Source organism: Catharus ustulatus, chromosome 22 (genome assembly GCF_009819885.2).
Source record: "Catharus ustulatus isolate bCatUst1 chromosome 22, bCatUst1.pri.v2, whole genome shotgun sequence".
NCBI classification, from domain to species: domain Eukaryota; kingdom Metazoa; phylum Chordata; class Aves; order Passeriformes; family Turdidae; genus Catharus; species Catharus ustulatus.
In genome coordinates this window covers 8,641,848-8,667,403 of record NC_046242.1, presented here as the reverse complement: position 1 = coordinate 8,667,403, position 25,556 = coordinate 8,641,848, and positions in this window count along the sequence as shown.

Sequence of the window (25,556 nt, the reverse complement as noted above, 5' to 3'; positions counted from 1 at the left end):
AAAACCTGATTTTCCATCAGTGCATCAGTGATTTTATATGCATTCCATCAGCTCATAGAGAATCATAAGAATGGGTTGGAGGAGACCTTGAAGACCACCTAGTTCCAACCCCCAGCTGAGGCGGGGTTCCTTATATATGGAGTAGGAGCATAAACTCTCCTTCACAGAACAGAAGACCAGTTTTAAACAGAAAAGATTTGTGTCTCTCATATTTTTAACCACCATGCTCACAAAACAGGCTGTTATTTCAAGGAGAGGCCAGTCCCCACTGCACTGTATCCGTCCTGGTTGCACTTCATACATCTTCCAGGATCAGTCACTACACACAGCTACAGGATGAGGAAGAAAAACTAGAGTCTCGTGTGATAGAAAACATAGCTCTTACCCCCACTGGAAATAGTGGGGTTTCCCTGAGCACACAGCTTTTCTCCAAACTGCAGCCATCAGGGTAGGAAGGCAGCTTGTACATTATGGTTTCCACATATATATCACTAAGAAAAAATATTTATTTCTCCAGCTGTGAAATATCTATGAACTATAATCATGCATGTCTTCTTTGTCATAAAGCACTTGTTAGGCATCATCAAATCAAATTCACAGTAAACAGGGAATTAAATTAAATTCTGTATCTCTTTACAATCACAGAGTCATTTAAATAAGCCCCTGACCCACAGAAAACATCACCACTATAGCCACAAACATAAAATGATATTTAGGAGCTTCCATGGCACCTGTGGCTTAAGCAATCTACATGTTATAAATTCCAATTACCTTGGCAGTGCTGCAGCTCCTTGGGGTATTACTGTTCTAGGGTAACAATACATCCCTCCCAGAAATGGAGGGACCTGCCTAAGGTTTTAAATTAACTGGTGGGAATAGGATCCAAATTTCTTGCTCCCACGCTTGTGTGGCCATCCTTTCCTCCACACACCTCAGGAGACACCAGCAAACCTCTCTCTGAGAAACTCCTGCTTGTTGCTGAAGGGTTCAACAGGATTTAAGTTTCCAGAGTCAGGAGATTCCTCCCCTCTGAGGTACTGAAGGCACCTGTTATCCATTTCCTTACAGACCCCAAAGCAGTGCCAACCATGAAGAGCTGCTGGGGAGAAGTTGGTTCTGAGGAGGACATGGGGACACACATCCTCTGCAAGTGCTAACAGAGCCCCAGACATTTCCTCGTCTCCCAGAGAAGCTCCAGGGCAGGGATGCCACAGGGGAAGAAACTCCTTAGAGAAAATCCCATTTCTCCTCAGCCAGACACCTCTGCACTCCAAAGCCTCAAGGCTCATCCCTGTTCCCATCCTTGTGTCCTCCTCAATGCCTCTTTATCTCCAGGGCCTCAAGTCACTGATGCCACCTGCCCATGTGGGTGACAGCACAGCCCAAGCCAAGCCACTTCAGAGCCCCCTGCCAAAAACTTCACAAATGCTGCTCCCACTTTTCAAACACTGCTCGGGACTGAGCAGAAGGGACTCACTAATTGTCTGAAGCTGGATCTCTGCAGGGAAAACCCAAAGTCTGAAGGATAAAGTCTGTATTTTGCCTCTCAGTATGTACTTTCCCCTGCAAAACCCACTGTATATGCAAGCTTTGTACTCATGTTTAATCAACTAAAACAAAAAAACCAACAAACCTTTGATAAGTTAGGTCATGAGGATCTTGCATTTAAGGATTTCTAAATCAATATTTTAAAGCTTAGAATAAAAGCTTTTCAATATATCTAAGTGCTTTGAGCTCTGAAGTCCCAAACCTAAGCATTTCAGTGGAAAATAAATAATTTTGAAATTTAGGTCCTTCCTGTTAAGGAACTCAGAATTTCAATGTTCTGTTTCCTTCTTTTCAGGAAAAGCACTTCTTCATTTCACAAGTTTGAAAACTTCTCTGCACAAAACATCCAAGAAATAAAAACTGCAGCACTTTTTTTTCCTTTAGCACAGCAATGGAAAGCCAACCTTGCCTCCCTCATCATCTCTTTTTGACAGGGTTTGCACATCCTGTAAGGTGATCCCAAGGAGCTCCCATCTACCCAAGGGAGCGGGTCAGGGAGGGAGGAGGCTCACGGGGCAGGGCTGCCCCCATGGGTGTGAGGGGCTCCCACAGCCCCAGAAAGAACAGAAAAGGCTTTTCCCAGATGCCACAGAAAAATAATTTCCCCCATATGAGAGGACATTGCTGCTGCACGCCTATCAGGAGTCCATTTCAGAGCTGAAGCTTACAGGATAAAAACCATTCAACCTACAAGGAATTGTCAAAAAACGCAGCTAAATAGCAAACACATGTAAGTCCCAGGCATTTCCCTGAGCCCCACTTGTTCTTTTTTTAGCCTCAGGAGGAAAGCACATTCTTCTGCATAATTTATTTCTTCAGCAGAATTATGCAGAAAACTGCAACTAAATTGCTTTTCCTGATTAAAAGCAGAGCATTTTCTATTCTCCCCTCCCCCTCACTTCTGGATTATTTGCTTTTTTTTTTTTTTTTTTAAATAAATCCTAGAGTTTCTTCTTCCTAAATATAGCTCTTTTAATTTTGCCTGAAAGAAAACAAAGCTCCACCTGATCCCTACCTTTCCCAGCACACCCCTAGGTGGGCAGGACATCATCCCCTACTCCCCCAGCCCCAATGCTCTGGATTTGGGTCATGGCAACCCATGGCTGATTGTATTGAGGAGGGGGGGTCACTCCTGGCGGGGGACTTGCTGAGGGGAAGGGAGTTTGTTGATGAAAGGAGAATGTATTTTATCTCACACAGTGAAACAGCTTTCTGCAAGGTCTCATGCTCTTGGAATGGCTGTACAGGCACCTGTACAACAGAGCTGGGTTCACAGATACAAGGCCTCAGATCAGTGTCGGACTGACCTGTGTTTGAATCCAGCCATGTGCTGTTTTTCGTGTTTTTTGCCTGGGAGTGTGAGAGATTACTTTTAGCATACCTGGAAGAGGAGCTGAGGATCAGTAGTTTGTGGGGGAGCAGCTTCACCTCCCTGTGAACTCAATTTCCTCCTGCACTGGAGATGTAGTGCTGCTATTTGCATTTAACTCTGGAGGAACGTATTGCCTCAGCTCTCCAAAAACCTTCCTGTAGAGACCAGATGCAGTCCAGAGGCTGGTTATAAACCTTTGCATGCCCACTGCCATGCTCTTAGAAGAAATTAAAAATGGATGGATTTTCATTTTCATTTAATGTCTTTGCTTGGTACGAGGAGCAGATGTGATGAGTCAGTGCTGAGCCACGCTTTATGGTGGCTGCCTGCTCATAAGGAATTAGGGCTATGGCACTTAAATACAGGTACACTCAGATTTATTCAACAGGCTTTGCCTCCAGCCTGACAGCACTATAGTTCTCTGGTCGGTTGTGCTTCTTCCCAGGTAGGGTGTTCAGCACACCCAGATGAAGGCACTCAGAATTCATGGAATGGGGGCAGGTGGGAGCTGTTACTTAGCCATTAAATCCTCCTTGTCAGCTGCTGGGGGGGAATTTTTCTTAGTGGAAAGCCATTATTCCCTATAACCGGGGAAGGCAGCCTGTGTAGCTGTGGGGCCTTGTTCACTGGTTTAATCCACATGTAAGCAGTGTATCTCATTTTGGTATTATGGAGTTTCAGTACACCACAAAATGGCTAAAAAGCACTCTAAGAGCACTGTGGGGCCCTTCTCCAGAAGTGCTGGTGCATGGAAAGCTGGTCAGTGAGTTCAGACAAGCAGCAAACCTTCAACAACCCTTGCTTAAAACCAGAAATGCACACTGCAGGCACTCCACACACAGCAGGGGAAAAGTCTGGGGAAAAAGGTAGGTTTTGAAGCATGCACTGAATACTTGTGTTCTGGAAAAGGGAAAATTTCCTACTGCCAGGAACCCACCCTGGGAATACCCACGTGCAGGGGTCACTTATTCCTACACCAGCTCAAAGGCCAGTGCAGGAGCAGAGCTGACATTTCATATATCCCATTCTGCTCTGCCCCTCTGACTGAGTTTATGGGTGCTCCTGGGCTTATTCCTCTGCCTTGCACTGACTGAGACCAAGTCCCTGGATAAATCTGCCAGGAGCTAGAATCCATGTGGAATAGCTGGGTCTTACCACTGGAACTGTGCCTACTGCCACCTGCAATACAGTACAGCAAGCCACAGGTTCACAGGTTTGTCTGTTCAGATTGTGTTCATTTTATCAGGGCTGGCTGAACTTGGCATCATTCTATTTACTGTCCATGTCTCCACTGACAGGATACATCAGCTATTAGAGCTCTGCCACTGCAGGAGCTCTTGGCACATCTGATGTGTCAGGAACACACCTGGTAGTGCACTGGTGTCTTCCTTTCCCGAATCCATCAATCATTGATCTTCAGCTTAAAACTTCAAATGAACTATTTTCTCTAATTTGACCTATGTTGTGCTCACTATTAGCTTTGCTCATGATAGAATTATGTGGTCTTCTAGGGCTGTTGGAAGATCCTGGTAGGAAGGGAATTTCCAAGAGAAAAGAGGGGAGAAGTATATTAATGGGCAATCTTTGACTGATATTTTGAATTAATTGTAAAAGGAGTGAGAATTCCTGTATAATAAGTATTAATAAGTATTTATAAGTATAGTAAGTAATATATTCCTCCAAATAAGTAACTTTTTTTGTTAGTTCCCAAGTTCATATGGCTTCCCAACAGTAACTAAACCAGTAACTACAAATAAATAGTATTTAGTGCTTTTATTTGCAAACTGAGTCTGTACTATTTAGGACAACTTTATTTCTGACGATATGTCTGCAAGGGAACCCGAATCATAGAAGGAATTCCTGTGCTATTCCCTTGAGAAAGGGTTTTTGTTCCCCACTTTAGACTTGGCATAGCATTATTGCAGGTAATAGCCTTTTGAGAGCAGTGATTAAATGCACAGGCTGAACAAGGCTGTACATATTGTGCATTACATTCCAGCTGATTGCATTAAATATTCCAGATTCACAGGGTCCTCTCAGTAGATGCAATGCTCTGCTGAGCAGAATCATCATCAATATTTAAATGTTCTTTCAAACCAAGCTGCAGCAGCCCAATTTGATACCTAGCAATGGAAATGATGTCTCAGATTGCAATAGGTTTCACCCTTCACCAACATCTTCTGTAATTACAATCTCATGCTCCCTCCCTTCTTGAGCCCACCTCAGTCGGGACTCTGATGTCACAGCCCATACTCTGATCCCAGAATCCTGCTGTCCTGCCTACAGAAGGCAGATGACCTTTTGATGTGATGTCAAGAAACTCCACATCCATTTGGCCTCTTAGGGCCCCTTAGAGAAGCCTTTGCTTTCATCCCAACATGCTCCAACACCCCTCCTGGGCCAAGTGACTCCTAGAGGCCTTTTCCTTCCTGGGGAGGAGATGTGGAGCTTTGGGTCTTATGTCTTCCAAGTGTACACTGGCTAATGGGGGATAAGTATCCTGGACCCATTTTTCCAAGTGCATTTCCCAGAATCTTTGAAAAGAAGGGGCTGCAGCACCTGTGCTGAGTGGTAAATTCAGCTGTTCATCCCTTCCTGTGCCCTGAGCCAAGCTCCAGCTGCATAGCCTGAAGGGAGACAGGGAGGGAAGGATGCCTCTCCTCAGATACTAATAATTGAACTTAAAGCAATAATAAAACATGATATGCTACGTTAGATCTTCCATTTAAAATAAAATCCTGTGACACAGAGATATCATCATTTTTTATCTCATCACAAGTAACTAACCCATTTGAGAGTAAATATAAGAGATCAAAATGGATGCTTCTTAGGAAAAGAGTCTGTGTAAATAAAAACAGTGGAGATTAAAGGGCTAACAACAATGGTCTTTGCTGCTGAGCCTCCAGCAGCACCCTGTGTGCATCCCCAGCAATACGTTTACAAGGAAGATTTAGGAACTAAATCTATGATATTACTTCTCCCCTGTCAATAATCTGGTAGCCTTAGGCACACATGCCAATGGAAAAGAAGGCTGGAGTTCAACGATGTGGGACATGAGAAAGTAGCAGGGTTGATTTTCACCTGATATCACATCATCAGAAACTGCTACACAAAATTATTGTGAATTATGGGGGCCTGCTGTGCATTTGATTTCCCACAGCTGCTGCCACAGCAGTCACTTTCCTGAAAATTAAGTGCATGTTTCATCTGCTCGCAGAAAGGGAAGAGGGGAAAAAGGTAAATGAAGACAAATTTATGATGGAAAACCCACTGAAATCTCCTGTGCCATGGCAGCCACAGCCTGTCCCTGGGATAAGCAGCAGGGACTCGGGGTGGTGCCACTCAGAGCCAGAGCTGTGTCCAGCCACTGCAGGATGTTCATTCCATTTACATTCCCCAAAACTCACTGCTGTCTCTTATCTCCAGCAAGGGACACTGCACAAAAAGCAGATTATTGCACTCCTCTCTCCACAAAGCAGCATTGCTGACAGTGCCCGGCACTGCCAGGAGCTGCGCAGGAGCAAGATGAGAGGCAGGGAACAGGGGTTCTTCCATTCCCACACTGAAACTGCAGAAGGAAAACCTTGGATAAATGGGGATTTGGGCAGGGGGAACCCCTAGGGGGAAACAAAGGGCAGGTCCCAGCAGGGACACCCCTGAATCCCCCAGTTTTGGGTGGGGTGCAATTGAGGGAATTGCCTGAATTGTTGGGTTATTTGTATTTTGGGAAGGGGGGGATGTTTTCCAAGCGAGAAATGGATCTTGGCGGGGGGAGGTTGGACAGGGTGGGCTTGGGGGGACTAAGGACAGGGAGTCCCCCCAAACTTCTCCTCCTCCCTTCCTGCTTTGTGTAATGGCAGTGATGCATTTCCTGCAGCAGTGCATTTTTTTTTCTCCCTTTTTGCACCTTTCCCCTCACTTATCCCACCCTTTTCCCCCCTCCCATTTCCCACCCTTTTTCCTCTCATCTTTCCTGATGTTTTTTCCCCTCAGGTTTCCCGTCCTTTTTCCTCCTCACATTTCCAGCCCTTTTCCCCCTCATGTTTCCCACCCTTTAGCCCCTCACATTTCCCACCCTTTTTCCCCTCACGTTTCCCACCATTTTTCCCCTCATGTTCCCAGTCCTTTTTCCCCTTTTTCCCTCACACTTCCCACCCTTTTTCCCCTCACGTTTCCTGTCCTCTTTCCCCTCACGTTCCCAGCCCTTTTCCCCCTCACACTTCTCACCCTTTTCCCCTCACGTTTCTCACCCTTTTCCCCTCACGTTTCTCACCCTTTTCCCCTCACGTTTCCTGCCCTTTTTCCCCTCACACTTCCAGCCCTTTTTCCTTCACATTTCCGTCCCTTTTGGGCGATCCCAGGGCCAGGTTCCAGTGCCTGCCCGGGCTCGGTGCTGCTCCCTGCACAGGCCCAGCCTGGCAGCCCCAGCCTGAGCAGGGAGGTCACGGTGATAGCATAGGGTTAAAAATGTTTCTAAAATCATAGGAATTGTATACAACAGATTCAGGGGTGGAAAGAAAGGTTAGGACTGGAAGGCCTGGGAAAGGGATCTAGGCCCTGGGAACAAATGTTGAGCTTTGTTTTTATTGAATCATGTGAAACCGCACCTGCGTAATCATCATGTGATAAATAATATGATTGTTAAATATAAGAATTGTTTGGTAAATTGAATATATTATTGTTTGATCATAATAAGAATCATGAGAAGCGATGTAATCGAAACAAGAATCATGAGAAAGGGTATTTTGGGGACCTGATGAAAATCACAAGAATCCATGCTTGGATAAGATCCATGTATACAATAGAACAATATGGGTTTAGTAATTGTTATATAGTTTTATTATATAATTTATTATATAATGAAAAGGGTACAAAAGCATGTCCCTCTCAAATCCATGTCGGAGTCAGATTTGGGTTTGTACCCCGATTCCCAGAGCTCTTCAATAAAAGCACCTGGATATAACCATCCTGTGATTGTGTTTCTACGCTAACAACGGCACCGATGCTCTTCCCTCCTCCACCACCAGCATTCTGCACCAACAAATGCTGGCCAGAAAAGCCATAGGGTTATTTAATTTGCAGGCAGATTGTACTAACATGGAAACTAACACTTCTCTGAGTGCTAATTAAATTCCACCAGCTCCTCAAACAGCAGGTCAGTACAATCCAACGCTGCTGCGGCTTTGTTTCCCATGGAAGTGCTGCAAAGGTGCCTGTGCTGGCTGGCTGGGTGTGCATCTGCATGTCCTCCCCCAGCACCTGCTGGAATCACCAGCCCAGTTAAAGATGGCTTGACAGAGGCAGAATTCCCAGAGAAAAAGAATCTCTGAAATCCTGTTTGTGGCCCTGACCAACAAGTCGAGGTGCTGAAGGGAGAGCCTGTTGTGTGAGTTCATGGGGCAGTGCAGGCAGAAAAGGTCTCATCCATGGAAAAGCTTCAGCCAAAGCTCATACTTTCTCATACACTGAAGAGAGAGATATCCAGAAGAAGCTGGACTTGGGACATGCTGACTCACAAAACAAATAATTTCTGGACCAGGGGAATATGGAGTAGGTTAGCAAACCTGGTCTGGCCTTCCACCAGCTGATGCAAACCATTCCCAGATCCAGGATCTCAGTGCAGAAGCCCTGACATTTCTGGGGCAGAGTGATGCCTTGAACCTCATCCCCTGTGATGCTCACTTTCACTACTTTGATTCTTTCATTGCTCCCAGCACCACTGGCCCAACCCCAGGAAAATCCAGGAGCAATAAAGTCAAGTCTTCACTAGGCCTCTTTCTGTGTCTGAACATCTTCTAGAAAGGTGATTTTGTCCCTAGACCTTGAAGTTTTAGCCCTTTCTTTTCAGAAAGGAGATCGGTATGGGTTCTTACAGTAATAACTAATAAAATTGTTTCTCTCAAAGAGAACTTTTTATAAGATAGAATGGAATATGGATCCAGAGAAAAAGGAAATAAAAGTCACTCTGATTCCTGAAGCAATGTCATTCACACAGGTGGCCTTCAGATCTTCTCAGGACTTTTTTCTGGGGTTTTAGGAGTCTTTATCTTCACACAGGAGGCCTGAGAAGACAGGGTTCATCAGAGATAAGATAGGAAGTTTAACAACTGCCACCTTATTTCCATTAGCACTTGTTTTGCAAAGAGCCAAGTTCTCCTTTATTATGAAGATTAGGCAAAGAAAAAATAACTGGAACTCATTTTAATGGTAAATTTACTTTGGTATCAGGCTGATACTTAAGACAGATATGAAGTTATTCTGTGCGAGTCAACTGAATATCAATTGAATTCTTATATAATGAGGGAAAAAAGATTGAAATTTGGGGTTAATTGGGAGTATTACAAACAGAGAAAAATGGGAAAAAAACCAAAAGTGCAAACATATAGTAGTACCTCTTCAATACAGTGTGCACTCAAGTGTAACTTTTTTGCCTCTCTGAAAGAAAAAAAAACTAATTTGAGAGGCAGTGGTGAGCATTTCTGTGATCTGGATTGTGACTGGGGAGAGACATGGAGTGTGATGAGAAAAGGAGAGGAATGGGGTTTGCTTTAATTCAAAGCATCTTGAGCTGTTAAAATATTGGCCATGCCTAGAAAACAATAATGGAAGAAACAGCTCTCAGTGATAAATATCTCTTTTCTTTAGAAATTCCTGTTTCAGCAAGCCAGTCTCTGTCACTCTTATGTCTGACTCCTAATATAATAAAAATAAATACAGCTTTAAGGGGTTTGCCTGTTGCTCTGCTCTCTGTAACCTGCTGGGTAACTCCCTGTCCCCAGAAGTGGCTGTCACTGCTCATTTGTGCACAGATGGGGCTCTCTGGGCAGACAAGGCCTTCCATCAGCTGGAACCCTCCAGTGGGAACAGCCCAATCCATCCCAGCATTTCCCAGGGTGCAGCAGAAGCAAGCACAGCAGCACCACTGTGCACAGGATCATTAGCAGAGGAGAAGGGGGGCTGCATTTCTCTGACTTCCAAGACAGCAATGCCAACAATAGAGGAAAAGAGATTATCTTTTTTTCTTCCAAGGTTGGGAGTCCTGTTTCAGGTTTCATGCCACGCAGACAGCAATAATAACCTGCTCTGAAAGCTGCTCGCTGCACAATAGCAAATTGCTCATGGGCAGTGATGGCAAAATTTAATCCCTGCTCTTAGAATGCATCCCACATAGCCACTCAAGACAACATAATAGCACTTTTGTAGCTCTCCGCTACAAACATCACTTTGAAAAGGATACAGCTGTGGAGGGGAGTCTCCACATGCGTCATTTTTGGCTGGCTACCAAGTCATCAGAGCTCAGACACACTGTGCTCCCTCATACAGCTCTGCCAGCTACTGCAAAGTCACGCTTGGGGAAGGCAGAGGAAATGGATGGAGCTGTGTGACCAGGAAACTCAAGGATAAAATTCAGTTGCTGGCCAGATGATCAGGTTAGGAATTCATTTCCTGAAGAAATGGAATGAGAGAAACCCGGGAGACAGCTCCAGTCTGGGATTTAATTTACAATCCATAAGGCACAGCACAGACTCATTCAAGATTCTGAAGCTGTAAATGTGCCAAACATCAGCCACTCCTTCACTGAATGACCACGCATGGAGGAGGTCAGACAAGACCACAGACAGCACCAGCAACTCCTCCCTCCATCTTCTTTCTATTGTTCTCTTGAGCTGTCAGTCACACTGTTTCCAGCTGCCAAATAAATCAGCTACGTGGCCAAAGGATGCCAAAGCCCACCCAGTTTGCTCTCACCACTGCACTGGCTCCGCACAGCACCAGCAGTGCCCCATGTGCTGCTCAGCAGTGTGAGGACACTGCTCTCTGCAGAAGAGGAACCAGCCTGGAGAGCAGCCTGGGGCACTGAGGACACCATGGGCTATGCTCTGCTCACACACTGCTGTGCTGCCAGGGGATGCCACTGCTCCTCCAGAGCAGCCTGGGCCCCTCCAGTGCTGCTGCTGCCCTGAGCCCTGCTGGCAGCGGATGTATGAGGCTGGCACCACTGTCACAGACAGTGGCTTTGTGAGGCTGGCACCACTGTCACAGACTGGCTCTGTGTGGCAGCACTGTCACAGACTGTGTGTGGCAGCTCTGTCACAGACAGTGGCTGTGTGTGGCTGGCAGCTCTGTCAGACAGTGGCTGTGTGTGGCTGGCAGCTCTGTCACAGACAGTGGCTGTGTGTGGCTGGCAGCTCTGTCAGACAGTGGCTGTGTGTGGCTGGCAGCTCTGTCACAGACAGTGGCTGTGTGTGGCTCTCAGCACTGTCACAGACAGGGGCTGTGTGTGGCTCTCAGCACTGTCACAGACAGGGGCTGTGTGTGGCTCTCAGCTCTGTCTCAGACAGTGGCTGTGTGTGGCAGCTCTGTCACAGACAGTGGCTGTGTGTGGCTGGCAGCACTGTCACAGACATGGGCTGTGTGTGGCTGTCACAGACAGCCTGGCTCCAGCAGGGCTGGGCTAGAAGCACTGGCACGTGCACTGCTGGCAGAGATGTGCCATGGGAGGAACAGGGCTGCTGTTCTCCACTGGGGAGGTGGCATGAGCAGCTGAGAGCAGCCCAGGATGCAGCTCACACAGCCAGGTTCAGAAGAGACGCTTCCACTCTGGCAGCAAAGATGTGCTGGAGGGCTGCAGTAAGCAAGGAAGAGCTCAGGTTCTCACAGTCAGCTGTGGACCAGAAGGAGCAAGAATCCCCTCCAGAGCTGACCAAGGCAGCTTGTGCTTTGAATCTCTACCAACCTGCTTCAGCTGTTTCTGAAGGCACTAAGAATTATCAGCCAGAAATAGTTTATGCATAGCAAGTCCAAAAAAACCTATAAGCTTCTTACGGATCACTCTAAGAGAGAGAACATTACTGTGTGTATCCTGTGATACCACTTGGGCCCCTGCATCTAAATAATTGTAGAAAGAATTTCCTTAGCATGGTCTGGTTCTCACCACAAACCTTTGGGGGTGTGTTCTGCCTTCCTGGCACAAATAAAGATACAGGATTTTGAGTGAATTACCTAATAATTCTGTCACAAGCTGATCTCCTTTCTGCTTCCTCCCCACCTCACCGTATTACTGATGGGAACAAGGGAGTTGTTATCAATCAAGGCAAGCTACATTGTGATCTCTGCAACTGAAATCCATTTCAGATTGGAGGATAAAATGTGATTATATTTACACTTCCTTGACACAATTCAGGCAGCAAAATAACAGCCTTCTGCAGACATTCTTCTTCTTCATATTTAGATTTGTCAGTATTGTGGAGCTGTGTGAGAAGGGAGGGAATTATTACAGCAGCTGGGATTCAGTGATACATTTTAGTTGCCTCACAAATGAAGATGTTCAGTTTATTGTGTTGTCTTCCCATCTTTTTCATCTCCAGGTTCCTTGAATATTGTCCAGAGCATCCTCCAGATTGATGAAATTGCATTTCAATCAATACAGTTCTATGTAAATCTATTTTTGGTTTTGACATATCCCATAAATTATTTCTACTTATAACCTTAATTGTTCTGCATTCATCACAGGAGATGGAATTATGAATTCATGCAGCTGTTTACAAATTAAATTTACAATTAATGAAGAAAGTAGGAGATTAGGCACTTCATATTTCCCAAACTGCATTTGAAAAGGATATCATCAGGTTTTATACTGTCAAACTATGTTTGGGCCTTTTGATATTAAAGGTGTCAGCCCCAAAAATCCCAGAAATGCAAAAATTGGTTTGACCTACATAAGCTGGGTCAACTTAAGGTTGAGCTTGATGTCCTGGTTGGAACAAATACTATTCCTCATTACAAAATTCTCATTTCCAGTAGATAACCCTGTATTTTCTTGTCCTTCCAACACCAGCAATGATATTGAGCCATCCACCCCAACCAAAGCACAAGGAAACCTCCCTTTACATGGCACTGTGTGACCTAGGCACCATCAAAGATCCCCCACAGCTTTGCTCTGGAGTGAAAACAATTCTACTCTCTGAGTTTTACACATTTTTAGGAATTGTATTTCAATTTTGAATGTATTTCCTGAATCCCTACAAGGTATTTCGTGGAAGGGCCATCCTCTGTCATCTCTCCAGATGCACAGAGACAATTTTCAAATCAGCAGCCAACCTGAGAATGCTTCAGTATTCTCCTCACAGCCAATGCTCTGTAGCAGGAGAGCTGTGAAAAGGTGAGTTAACCAAAAGCATCAATAGCAATTTTTAAGGAACAATCAAGTAGAATTACTGTTCAAACTTGATAATATACCATAATACACAGAGCTCATCTGCAGTATAGCACACTGAAACTGGAAAGAATGAAAGCCCTTTCTCTTTTTTAACAACTGGAATTCAAGACCTTTTCATTGGCCAATTTTTCTAATACCTGCAATTTTTATTTTCTTTTATTCAGTGCCTCATTCTTCCTCATTTTCAGCAGACTGCCTTAGGCAAAGCTGTGCTTCTCTCCATTTCAGTTTTTCTCTCTTTTACCTGCACCACTTAAATAGTAAATTGAAAATTACAGAGTGCAATTAGGAACATAGCCTTGCTCTGCCATTTAGTACAGGCACAGAAAGCTAAGGAGAAAACATAGATCAAGTCAGTAGTTGAATTCCAATGTAGTCACTGCTCATGGGCCCAGATGACCAAGGCCCTCCCTAAAGGCTCACATACAAGAATCAGGATCTTGAATCTGTGGATGAACCTGTGTGGGCAGGGAGATTGGATCAGATCACCCACTGTGGTCCCTTCCAATCTTATCCATTCTGTGATGATCTGCTGATGGAAGTTTATCATATCAACTAGAAATGCTATACACTCCTCAATGTATTTATTTCTCCAGTAACAAATGAGATGCAGTGCTGTAAGCCTCCTCAAGCAACTCAGCTGTAACATGATCCATGTTTCAAAAAGGGCTCCACAGCTAATACTAGACTGGAAGCTAGTTGGACATGGGCTTCAGGAATTACACTAACAGCTCTAGGAGCCTGTCCTTATACAATACCTAAGCCATCTCAATGGAGCAACCAACTTCTCCTTGCTTTTGGAAAGATATGGGGTACTGGTGCAGGAAGGAGCAACTAATAAAGCAGCAACTGCTGAAGGGAATACTTAAGGTGAGAATCTGAGAGTCTAAACTAAACAAGAAGATGGTTAAAGAGGAAGGTTAACTGAAGGTTACATAAAACATTAGAAAGGAGGTGGTCTGGAGGCTGAAGCCTGGAGGAAAAGACATGTTAAGCATGGTGTGTATGCACGTTCATGTCTTGAGAGAAACTGCTCCACTGCATTTTATCTCCCTTTCTTCCTTTTATATCCAAAGAAAGGCCACACACACATCTGCATGCATCCATGGCATCCATGGAAAACTGTCGCAGGCTTTTGTAAATACACAAGAGAAAAAATGCCAGGACAAGTTTTTTCAGGAGGAGTGAAGAGTAGCTGAAAAAAAGTTAACGCTCCTTGCCTTGAGAAGGTAACGTGGGAGGTGAGCTCTGGATTGTGAGCACTTTGCTGATGGATCAGCTCAAGCCAAGGAGTCCTGATGGCCTAGGAGGGAGGATGAAGCTCCTTCAGCTCCTCCACTGCGTCCTCCCTCTCTCCTCAGGGCAGCTGAGCAGCAGCAGGACGCTGTGAGGAGGCTCCCCTCGCTGTCTGTCCCTCTGCACAGAGTGCCCCCAGAGCCAGGGCTGCCCTGCCTCCCCTCATCCCTCCTTCCCATCCCCTCATCCCTCCTTCCCATCCCCTCGTCCCCAGCCTCAGCTGCTCACCCATTTCTAACGTTACCAAGCCATGCACCAGAGGAAAGATGTCCTTCCTGATGCTAATCTTGGAAGGGAGTGTGTTTTGGAAGAGTAGTAACTTTGCTAATGAAATGCTTTGCATGCCAGAGTATGCTCCCTCCATGCCTTACCACCATATGGTTAAATTTTCCCCTCCATCAGATTTAATAAATAGTGTTTACAAATTCTTAGGCATGCCTCCCTTGTAAAATCCACTAAACCCACAACAAATATACTTATCATGGCATTAATTTGGTTAGAGATTTTCTCAGAGTATTGACAGCCATATCTAATTTTTAAGGATTTATTTTTATTTCAAAATATATTAGATACATTTTTTCTTTGCCCACTACAATTCCTTTATAATTGTGTTTCCTCTGAAGGCAGGGGGCAGCTCTTTACAACCATCCACTGTCAGACTACATTCCCTCTAAAATATCCTTTAATAATTAATATTTTATATTTATTCACAAGTAAGAACTTAAACTTTGCTACACAGATCTACAAAGCCCTGAGTTCATTCGTCCTAGAACTGAACGCTGACATTTCATGGTTCAAACACCACTCCCTGCTGGGAGATTATCTGCTACCATGGTCTAGATATTAATATCTGCAGTCTGTGAAGAAGCTTTAATAATCTTAAATATAAATTTTAATATAAATTCCCTCATTCATACTTGTTCCTTCTTAAAAATGAAACCAAGCAGATACCCAAAAAGCAGAGACTTCATTTTATATTCAGCACCAATTTTTGATTCATTTCCTTTCTTGGTCAATCAATTGCTGTCTCTTAACAACTAAATATCTGGACTAGTAGTGAACTGAGTGTCCTGCTAGCAGATTTGGAATCCCACATTTCTCTTGAAATATGAGTGTTATCTACAGTATATGTACAAGATTCCTTTCCACCCAACAGTTTTAGAGCATTAGTGTAGATTCATTGCGGCTTGGATCTAACCCACTGCAAGTACCAGCATCTTTCCATGTTCCCTACCCACTTAGAGCCATGGATTCATCCTCACTTCTTGTATGGAGAAATACTGCAGAAGGAGCCTGTGACCAGTGAGCAGCTGCTCAGTTCTCTGATACAAATTTTAATATAAATTCCCCCCAATGCCAGCACCGAGCACGAGATCCCCACCACGTTTACACTGTTAGAGAGCTCCAAGAATCCAGGGAAGAGCAAAGTGTTCATGATCGTGGCTGAACTCAGCAGCAGTTTCCTTCTGCTTGGATTTGTCCTGACAGGACTTACTGCCTTGATTGTGTCAAACTCCATTCTGAACATGACTGATTTGTTAGCATTGAGTTAAAATGTGTGTGGCACCAAGTGGGAGAGAAATAACTGATCAGATACAAGTCCCTCTGATACCTCATCTTACCCAAGGTACTCTCAGGTTGCATCATGCTTCCCACATCAGACTCTTCTCTCGTCCCACAAATCCGTAAATAAGTTTTGTAGGACAGAGAGAAAATCCATTTCCTGGCTTGCAATAACAGACTTTATCAGATAAAACAAACCAGTACATGAATTTCATCCTCACAGCCCCTTCACCCTCCTCTAACAACACAACAGCAAACAGAGACCAATACCTGCTCCCCTCATAAATCTAACCACCTCCACGGCAGGGATTTTCCTGGAAAGGAGGATAGAGGTTTTATCAGAGGAAATTACCAGCTCCTGTTCTCTGCTCAGCCCACATCCAGCAGCTGTGCTGTGTTAGTAGTTTGCTGAAATGGGTTCATGCCTGCAGTGTTATCTAAAATGTGTGTCTATCCAAAGATGATGTCAAATATATGTAATTATTGGGAGCAGTCTCAGCAGAAGAGTGTAAACAAAGTGTTGGTAATTTTTCATACACTCCCCAGCATGAAAACTTTTCTTTACTTCTGATACTGTAATTAGGATCAAAAATTCAGGCCCAAAATTGCAGCTCACATGGAATGTCATTGCTGGTTTGGTTTAGACCACTTCAAAATATTTGCCTTAGGTTTGATTTTTCCTTCAGTTGCTTTGGTCAAGGGTTTCCCACAGGACCAGTACTTCCCAGTGACAGGCAATGCCTGTGATGTGGTTAAAATCTTGTCCCTCTGTATATGGTGGTAAGCAAACCACAGTGCAAAGTGAGCTCCAAACCACCAGCACATCCTTTTCTTCTGGTTTTGCCCAACCCAGCACTGCACAGGCCTGCTCTGGCCACAGCCCATGGCACAGTCTGCAATAATAACAGCTCTGCAAACAGCAAGAAATGTAAAACAGTGGCACTGGGATTCCTGTGGCAACACTCCTCAACCACAGCACAACCAAACCACAGCACAGATACCACATGGTCTGTCCTTCAGCACCCACTGGTTTGGGCTGCAAGGGGCTGCTGACAGAAGGAATTCAGTATTGTTCTGTTTGGCAATAACCAGTGCGTGTGACCATTCCTGAGCTCATGAGCTCAGTATTATGTCTGGAAAAGGAGAAGTCAGAGAAACATCATGGATATAAACACATTCTGTCTTCCCAGCCATGGAAATTTTTCCCTTCCCTTATATTCTCTCTGTGGCTCATCTATTACCTTCTGCTGCATACAACATACCCTTGATTCAGTCCACAGCCTCAAAGCTTTTATGTGGTTTCTGCTACACTTCAGGAATTTTGCAAATAAATCGCTGTACTGGATTTGTTTTAAAAAAGCATTTGTTTGTTTTCAAATCATATACTTGGCTAAATGAAAAGGATCCAGCTCTGTGTTTTCTCCCAGGCTGGTTGGCTTCCAGAGATGGTTTGCTGCTGTATGTCTGAAGGGGATGAAGGAGACAGGGGATAGGGTAGATCTGCTTCCATGTCTATGTGACCTGTACCTATGGACAGCACTGAGCCTCTCAGCCGGAGAGAGGGAGGTTCTGTCCTCCAAAAACTCCCCATGAGGAGGTCAGCAACTCACCCTGGTTTCAGACAAGGAAGTCTTCGTTCTCAGGGCACCTGGTTGTCTTGCTTTTGACACCCACTAGAGAAGAGGAATTGTGACTTAACAGTGCCCTTTGTTCTCTGGATTGCAACAGTTTGCACATGGAAATGACTATGTTCTAGTAATTTTGGGCTGACTAGTTGTTTTCCCAGTATTTTTCCTGTTTTCAATTTTAGACTTTAGAAATAAAACAGATCTTATTTGTATCTGGAATATATGTGCACTTGAACTTTCTGCTCCCAACCAGCACAGAATTTCCAAAACTGATGCCAACTGGAGAGCCCATCAGAAAGGCACCTGGATAGTTCAACTCTTTTTAAAATGTCTCTATCACAGGTGCCCATTAACATCTTAAAGCAAGTTTCTTTTTTATACCTCAATTTACTTAATACAAAGTGGGGATTAACATGATGTCTGATGTAAATATCTTCCAGGGCTGTAACAGTAGTAACATAATGGGCACGGGTAGTAGAAGGAGATCTGAAATCAGCAATTTCAAATGACTGATCAGAAGTTGTTGTTGCTCAGACTGTGGATGAGAAAGAAGGAGATCTTCTAAAATATGAAAGGGTTTGCCTGATACAGGGAAGAAAGTCACGTGAAGAACAACCCTTTAAATAGCACCATAATAAAAAATACATTTGTGAAAGGACAGGACAAAAGTGCTGGGGTCAATTGATACAGACCACATTTGGTGACTGGGTTATTTGCCTCTGTAACCCCAAGTCATCTTAAGGTCAGGAAATAAAGTTCACAGTCTGAGCACACTCTGTTTGTATCACACCTTAATCACACACAGGGGAAACTTCTCCAGAAAGGAAGCACAGTTCTGTTTTATGCTATGATTACAGTAACCAGCACATTTCATAATTTCCCCTGTGCTTTAGCAACAGAACTTGCTCCTCCAGGTGGAAGCAGGGCAACAATTGTTTTTAGTGGCTAAAATATCAATGTGATGATTTCCCATCTATCTCAGAGTTAGTGGCCACCAGGGCTACAACTTCTTCCTTGGAATATCGTTAGCATAAGGCAGTTTCATTATGACAGAAAGACACCAGCAAAGTTTAAAATAGCACTTCATTTTATCATTGAGCCAAGATAATCAAGGTGACAGACAGCCAATCTCAGTCAAAAATGATGCTGCTATTTCATACCCACCATGCAACACTGCTACAATAGCAATAACATGTGGATAACATATGGATTATCAATTCTGGAACAGCATATCTGGCTTCTCTCTTAATCAGCTGCTAAATTATTCTGAGCTAGTCCCTAAACTAAGCAATCAAACAGCCAACCCTATAGACACTGCTTCAGAGGTGGTTTTATGAGATCTTAAGGGCCTGATATGCAGCTTTCTGGAGAACCAAGGGTTTCTCCCTGGCTTTGCTGAAGACTAGGAGGGTGCAGCTTCCCTGTGGCCACCTGAGTGAGGCAGACACCCCTCACTTCCACAGGGGAGAGCAGGAGGGAGAGGAAGCCACTGCCCAGCTGCTGGGTGTCACCCTTTGTGGCAATGTGTGTTTAAGGCAGGATGTGGAGACCAATAAGCTTGACACAGCTCTCCCTTGGATGAACGTTCTTTGAACGGGCTGTGGAAACCAATAAGCTTACCATGACCCTCCTCTGGAGAGATACCCCTTAGATGGGCTCATCTGCCCTTGCCATGAGCTATCCCAAGGACTTCAGCTATCCCACCATGCTTTGATGCCCATGCTGATTCTTTGTAACCCATTGGTCCTTCCCCTTTTTGGAGCACCCTTGCTTTCCCCATAAAAACCCTGGCTTCTCCTCAGGTCTTCACAGAGCTGCTGGATAGTAAAGGCTACCTCCTTGGAACTGCCACATGACACTTCTGTCTCTCTGTCCCTGAGTTGGCCTGGGGTAGCCTTGCAAGGCAGAGCTGAATCACAGAGCTGAAAGAGCTGATCTCCAGCAGCCACAGGCTGCCCCCTCTGCTGAAAGCCCCTTCCGGCCAGAGAAGTGCCAGAGCCCCTAGAAGGCTGTCTCCTGTGAGATCTCTCTCTAGGGAGGTCACAGTTTGAACCAATGGACCCCTGGGTGCAATATGTGGTGCCTGAACAGGGACATCCCTCCAGGGGAGAGCTATGGCAAGCTTGTTGGGCTCCACAGCAGGGCTGGGAGCTGATGAGGCTGCTGCTCTGAAGATGTGTGCTTAGCACTGAACTTCGTGACCTTGACTAAGCACCATCTGTAAGGGTAAAAATGAGTGCAAAACACAGCCCAGATCATCAAATTGGAGAGCTTTATGCAGGATGGGTGTCTGAAAGCTGCTCCTAAGCCACTGCAGTATAGAGGGAAGCCATGCTAGTGGTAGCCAGAGTAATTTCCTTCACCTCAAAGTTTCCAAAGGCACCTCATATTGACCTAAAATGCACTGTTCTCCAAAAGAATAAACACAGTCAAATAAGAAGACAAATGCAAGTATACTGAGGTATATAAATCTCCTCTAGAGGATGCAGTATAGTGACCTTTTACTGAACCACTGTGGATTAGATCTTCTATATTACTGAGATGCCTTGAATGAATCCTTCTTTGGAAGATCATTGCACATAAAACAAATAAAATGGTGATATTTAGCTCTTGGAATATTGCTTCTCCTTTCCCAAAATTATTCTGTGCACATCTATGTGTACCAGACTGTATTGAAAAGATATGAATTGATCTCACCTTATCCCTTTTTTGTTGCTGTCAAGGTGTTTTTAATCACTTGTCTAGTGTTACTAATCTTTGCATTTTCTCTTACAAGCACAATTTAAAGAAAGGCTTCCTTGTGCTCCATGTGGGTATGGGTCCATTTCCTTCTCAGCCCTCCTCAGGTCACCCTCACCCTGCACAGACACCTCCATACATCAGTCACTGCTGACCAGTGACTTCTGTGGTCAGCAGCTCCTGGACTAATTCAGGCTCATGGGGGCTCCTCTGGAGTCACAGATTTGGCTTTCAGGCCATGCTCACCTCTCTGCACCCACCTCTGTTGTGTCCTACACTGAATTCTGCCCTTTTCTCTTGCTTTTCAATCAGGCAGGACTTGCAAAATGCATCTCAGGAGTTCTGAAGGGTTCAGTGTCCTGTTGGTCAGTGCAGTGAGACAAAGGGATATTGCAAGGCCTGATTAGCAGCTGGGAAAGTGGGGCACAGAGACAGACCTGACTGGGTCTAACAGGGACATGTAAGGTGAACTCAGATTTGAATCCTACCCGAGACACCACAGTCCCAGGAATGTCCTTCTTACTATAATTCCTTTAACCTGGATGCCATAATCTTTACCTTTGTTCTTTTGTTTCCTTGGAGATAATAGCAGCATTTGCTTTATATCATTCAATATACTTTGCAATACAAATTAAATAACAAATTGTTAATATATTTTCTGCACCTCTTCCTTCAATTCCACAGGAATTCCTAGTCTCATGGTGATTACATCAAATGTCACCAAGTATTGTTGGTAAATGCTTTAAAAGCAAATTGTTACTTCATAAAATCTTTATACTCTTGATAGAGAAAAGTTTTCCTTTTAAAAAATCCTGACTCAGTCTCTCAGTGCTCATGCACCTGTGGAGGGAAAGTTTTCTGGATTGCTCTTGAGTACCAGGAATTTTTTTACCCACTTATATTTTGGCACCTTTCATCTCAACCTCTATCTGAAGCTGATCATCCCTGTGGTGCCTAAATGAGAGATGACAGAGAACCCATAGGGAAAATAAGGCTGATGAAATGCAAAGTAGTGTTATTTATGCTGAGTCTGTGTGCAAAGTGCATTTCAAACCTCCTTAATTTTTCAGTAATAACCAATGTTGGGGGATGGGGCAAGTGAATATTTGCATTTGATATTTCTGAACAGCTCATCTTTTTCTTTCTCCCTTGGCTCAGTGGAACACAGTTTTTGTTTTTTTTTTTCCATTTGACTTGAAGATCTGAGGGATAACTGAAACCCTGCAGGAAACGTCTCTGGGGTCCCCAGATGGGAGGGGGAAATAGGCTGGAGGTGGGGGTGGGTTGAGGCCACCTCTCAACCTACAGGAGATGAATGTCAGCTGCTCAGATTTGGAGGTGGATTGCTGTGGCTGCTGTGGGAGCCCCACATTGATGCTGTCAGTGTCATATTCCTGCTCCCAATTGCAATTAATTACTTGACTTTAAAATATTACCACGATTGCTGTTCTTTAAACAAATATCCTGTCCTCCTGAAAAAAAGCCATCAGCTGTAAAATGCTGCTCCAGGGTCAGTCAGGCTGGGAGCAGCCAGCAAACCCCTCTGCCACACACCAGCCCAGTGTGGGTTTGGCCAGGATTTAAACAGTAAAGAGCCAAGTAATGATTTGTCCAGAGCACATGGGACTTCATTTGCCTTAATCAGCACTATGTAAGAAATTATCCAAAGCAGATAGGATTGATAAAACCCAGAGATAATTCACTCAATATTTCACCTTAGAAATATGACTGGAGGACCTATGAGCAAACCCAAACAGATCAAACCCTCTCACACAGAAATCTCTGACCTTGGTGGAATGCATTGGGTCAAGCAGGCAAGCAGAAATAAAACCCTGTCCTGTTGATAATCTGACATTGTGCCTTTGCAGAAACTTTACTGCAGAAACTGGGAGGGGCAGACATCCCTATTTGCTTGAAGGGAGTTTTGCTAATTTGTCACCTCCAGGGTTCCAAGGCCAGCAGTTAAGAGGGCAAGAGGCACCAGGCTGGTACTGGGACAGAGCTGCAGCTCTCAGGCCCAGGGAACTCCCAATGCATCCCTGCATCTCAGCCTGCATCTCAGCTTGCATCTCAGCCTGCATCAGTGATCCCTGCATCTCAGCCTGCATCAATACATCCATGTGTCTCAGCCTGCATCTCAGCCTGCATCAATACATCCCTGTGTCTCAGCCTGCATCTCACCCACCCTGCCAGGGTGCTGCTGCTCATCAGGAGCCATGGGGGATCAGCTGCACTGCTGCACTGTGGGATACTGGTGAAAGCCAGCAGAAAGTAGCCTTGGATTTTCTCAAGCTTCTCAGAGAAAACATAAGAGAAAGAATTAATAATAAAGATAAGCACCTGCAAGGTGCATGAGAGATGTGACAAAGGGTGTTGCCTTCCTTGCACCAACGAAATCAAGTCTATCCTCAGTTCCACGATCTAGTCTATAAAAGTGTAGTTTGTTTCTTCAATAAAGGGCTTTTTGCTTCTCTTCTGCCTGAAGGAAGTTTGTTGCTACATCCTTTTCACCACCCTCCTAGCCCAGTAGCAACACTGCACCACTGACAGCTGCCAGGAAACTGGGAAGGGAACCTCTGCTGGGCATCTCCCTTGTCTCCACCATGTTTATTATACCTTTACAAGAAGCAGAAAGGAATCCAATTTACAGCTCCTTTGGTCATGGAAGCAGACAGGAGTGAACCCAGTGTGTCCCCAGAGTTCCCCTGGCTCTCTGTCTGCTCCCACTCAGGCTCCCTATCTTCTGTGTAAGACCCTACAGATAACAGGGTCCCCACACAGACAAAATTAAACAGGCAGTTCCAAATGTAGGGATAGCTTTGTCCATTGGTGCAATTTTCTCTTGTTTCCAGTGGCACAGCAAAAGCATTCCTATTTGATCCCCAAGTTAGGCTAAGCAGCTATTCCTCACTGAGACCATGTCCATATTTATGCTGTCTGTGTGCCAGCCAGGCACTTTAGGATGTCTACATGAGCAGGGCAGCTCCAGGCTCCCTGTTGTCCAGCTATCCCCAGAGCCAGAAAAGCTGTATCAGCTGGCAGGGAACTGAGCCCAGCAGTGGGAACAGGCCTGAATTCCAGCCCAACACCACAGGAATTATTGACATAAGACCCCAGGCTGTGTAAGGCAGACTAGAGAGCAGCATAGCCAGGAAAAGTAGCACAGCCACAACCTAATTGTCCCTGTTGCATGTGGCTGGAAGAGTACACTCCATTAGCATCCTGCTGGGCCAAGCCCCAGCCAAACAAGGGCCCCATTTTGCTGCAAACCTTGCAGGCAATTATTTGCTTGCAATGCAAACTCAACAGATTCTGCTTTAACCTTCCAAATTAACAAATCATTGATCATCAACTGGGCATGAGAAACATCAGTTCAAACCATAAATTTTTGTGAAATGTATGGTCACAAAGTGGTACAAAGTAAACCATACCACAGCCTTCCTGTGGGTTCAGGTAACTCCTGTTGCCTGCAGCTCAGACCTCTGCTCCTCACCTGAAAGGCAGCCCTGCTCCCTGGGTGGGGATTGTTTGCTCCCACTGGAGCAGGCAGCAGAGGGGAACACGCCACTTCCTCAGTTTGTTGCCCAGACTTCCAAATACAGCACTGTAAAAACAAAATACAGCACTGTAAAAACAAACTGCAGCCCTAACATTTCATGTGAATGAATGTAAATCATTCCTTCAAGTACACAAACAGCAAACCTGCTTATAAGATTTATTATTGTCAAGCTGGGCAATTACAGCATGGAGTCAAATTTGTGTTTTAATAATGAAGTACCAAAGCTCTTGCCAAAGAAAGTGGAAAAAAGAATTAAGTCAAACTTAATCTGATCCAGATGGGCTGCACCAGGTTTTACCCAGCATGGCACTGGTTTGATAAGAGAGCTCGGTCTTCCACCCAAGGCCTGGAAAGGCTTCCCTGCTGCCTGAGGAAATGGCACACTTTGGAATCCAACTGCAAGAAGATGCAACAGATTTTTAAATTGCACAAATTAAAAATTAATTAGCTCCTTGTTTTTTTGTTGTGTGATTGGTTTTGTGCTCAGGCGATTAGCTGCCAGCAGGGTGGTGACCAGCAGAAATCAGCTGCAGTCCCATGGAAAAGCAGGGCTGGGTGACAATACTGAAGCAGCTGGTGGTAAGAAGCTCCAGCACAGCTTAAAGGTGAGAATATCCTCCTGACTTGCTTAATTTGTAAAAGAAACCTAGTGAGACCTTCTGTCAAAGTAACTGAGCTGTGCAGGCTACAACTATAATTTCAAGTATTAAATGTTAAATTAAGGCATATTTACCTGCTTGCTCCCCCCAAAAACCAAACCAAAGAAAACAGAGATAATATGCTATATTCTGTACTGTTTTAGCCTGCTGAACAAGTGTAAGAGAAACAGCAACACCTCTATGCATCAGACATTGCCCACGGAGGATCACAGGCCAGGTTTGCTTTGTTTCCCTGCTTCTCTTGCTCAGACATCCACAGCCACGTCCTGGCCAAGAGGGGCTGCTCGATGCTGTTCAGGTGCCTTGTTTGCTCTCACAGATGTGTGCCCAGTGTCAGCCTTCCCAGCTGCTGCTATCCAGCTCACATACGGAAGAGCCTGAGCCCAGAGATCCAACAGCCAGCTTATTCTGCTCCCACATCCATTTTGTCTTTTGTGGTAAAAGGACAGCATGGTCTGAGCCTGCCAGAAGCAGAGGAATGGACCAGCTCTGTCCCAGATCAAGTCACTTCCTTACACCTCAGTGTCTAATGAAGCAGATTTCACTTTCTCCTCTTCCCTCTGCCCCTACTGGGAATGTTTCTCTAAGGGGCAGCAAGTCCCGTTTCCTGTTGCCACACCCCAATATCCCTGTCCTAACCCTTCTAAAAACACCAGCACAGGAGCTGGACTCCCATCCATTGCCAAGGCAACTCAACTGTGCTGCACTCTGTGCTGCTTCAGGGGATAAGGACAAATGGTACACAAAAATTGTCAATTCCTTGCATTGCTATCACAAATGAACATCTATTTTCTAAGACTCTAACAAACAGAAAACTTATGTTCCTGACTTGACAGCTTCTGTCTGAGTTCTATCATTGCCATTGCCTTTTTTTGTACAGTGCCCCATACCTTGCCATCATTTTCTTGCCCTGCTGCCAGTCTCAGTGCTCAGAGTGACAGGAAAGTGAGACACATCTGCTTTCTATTTAAAC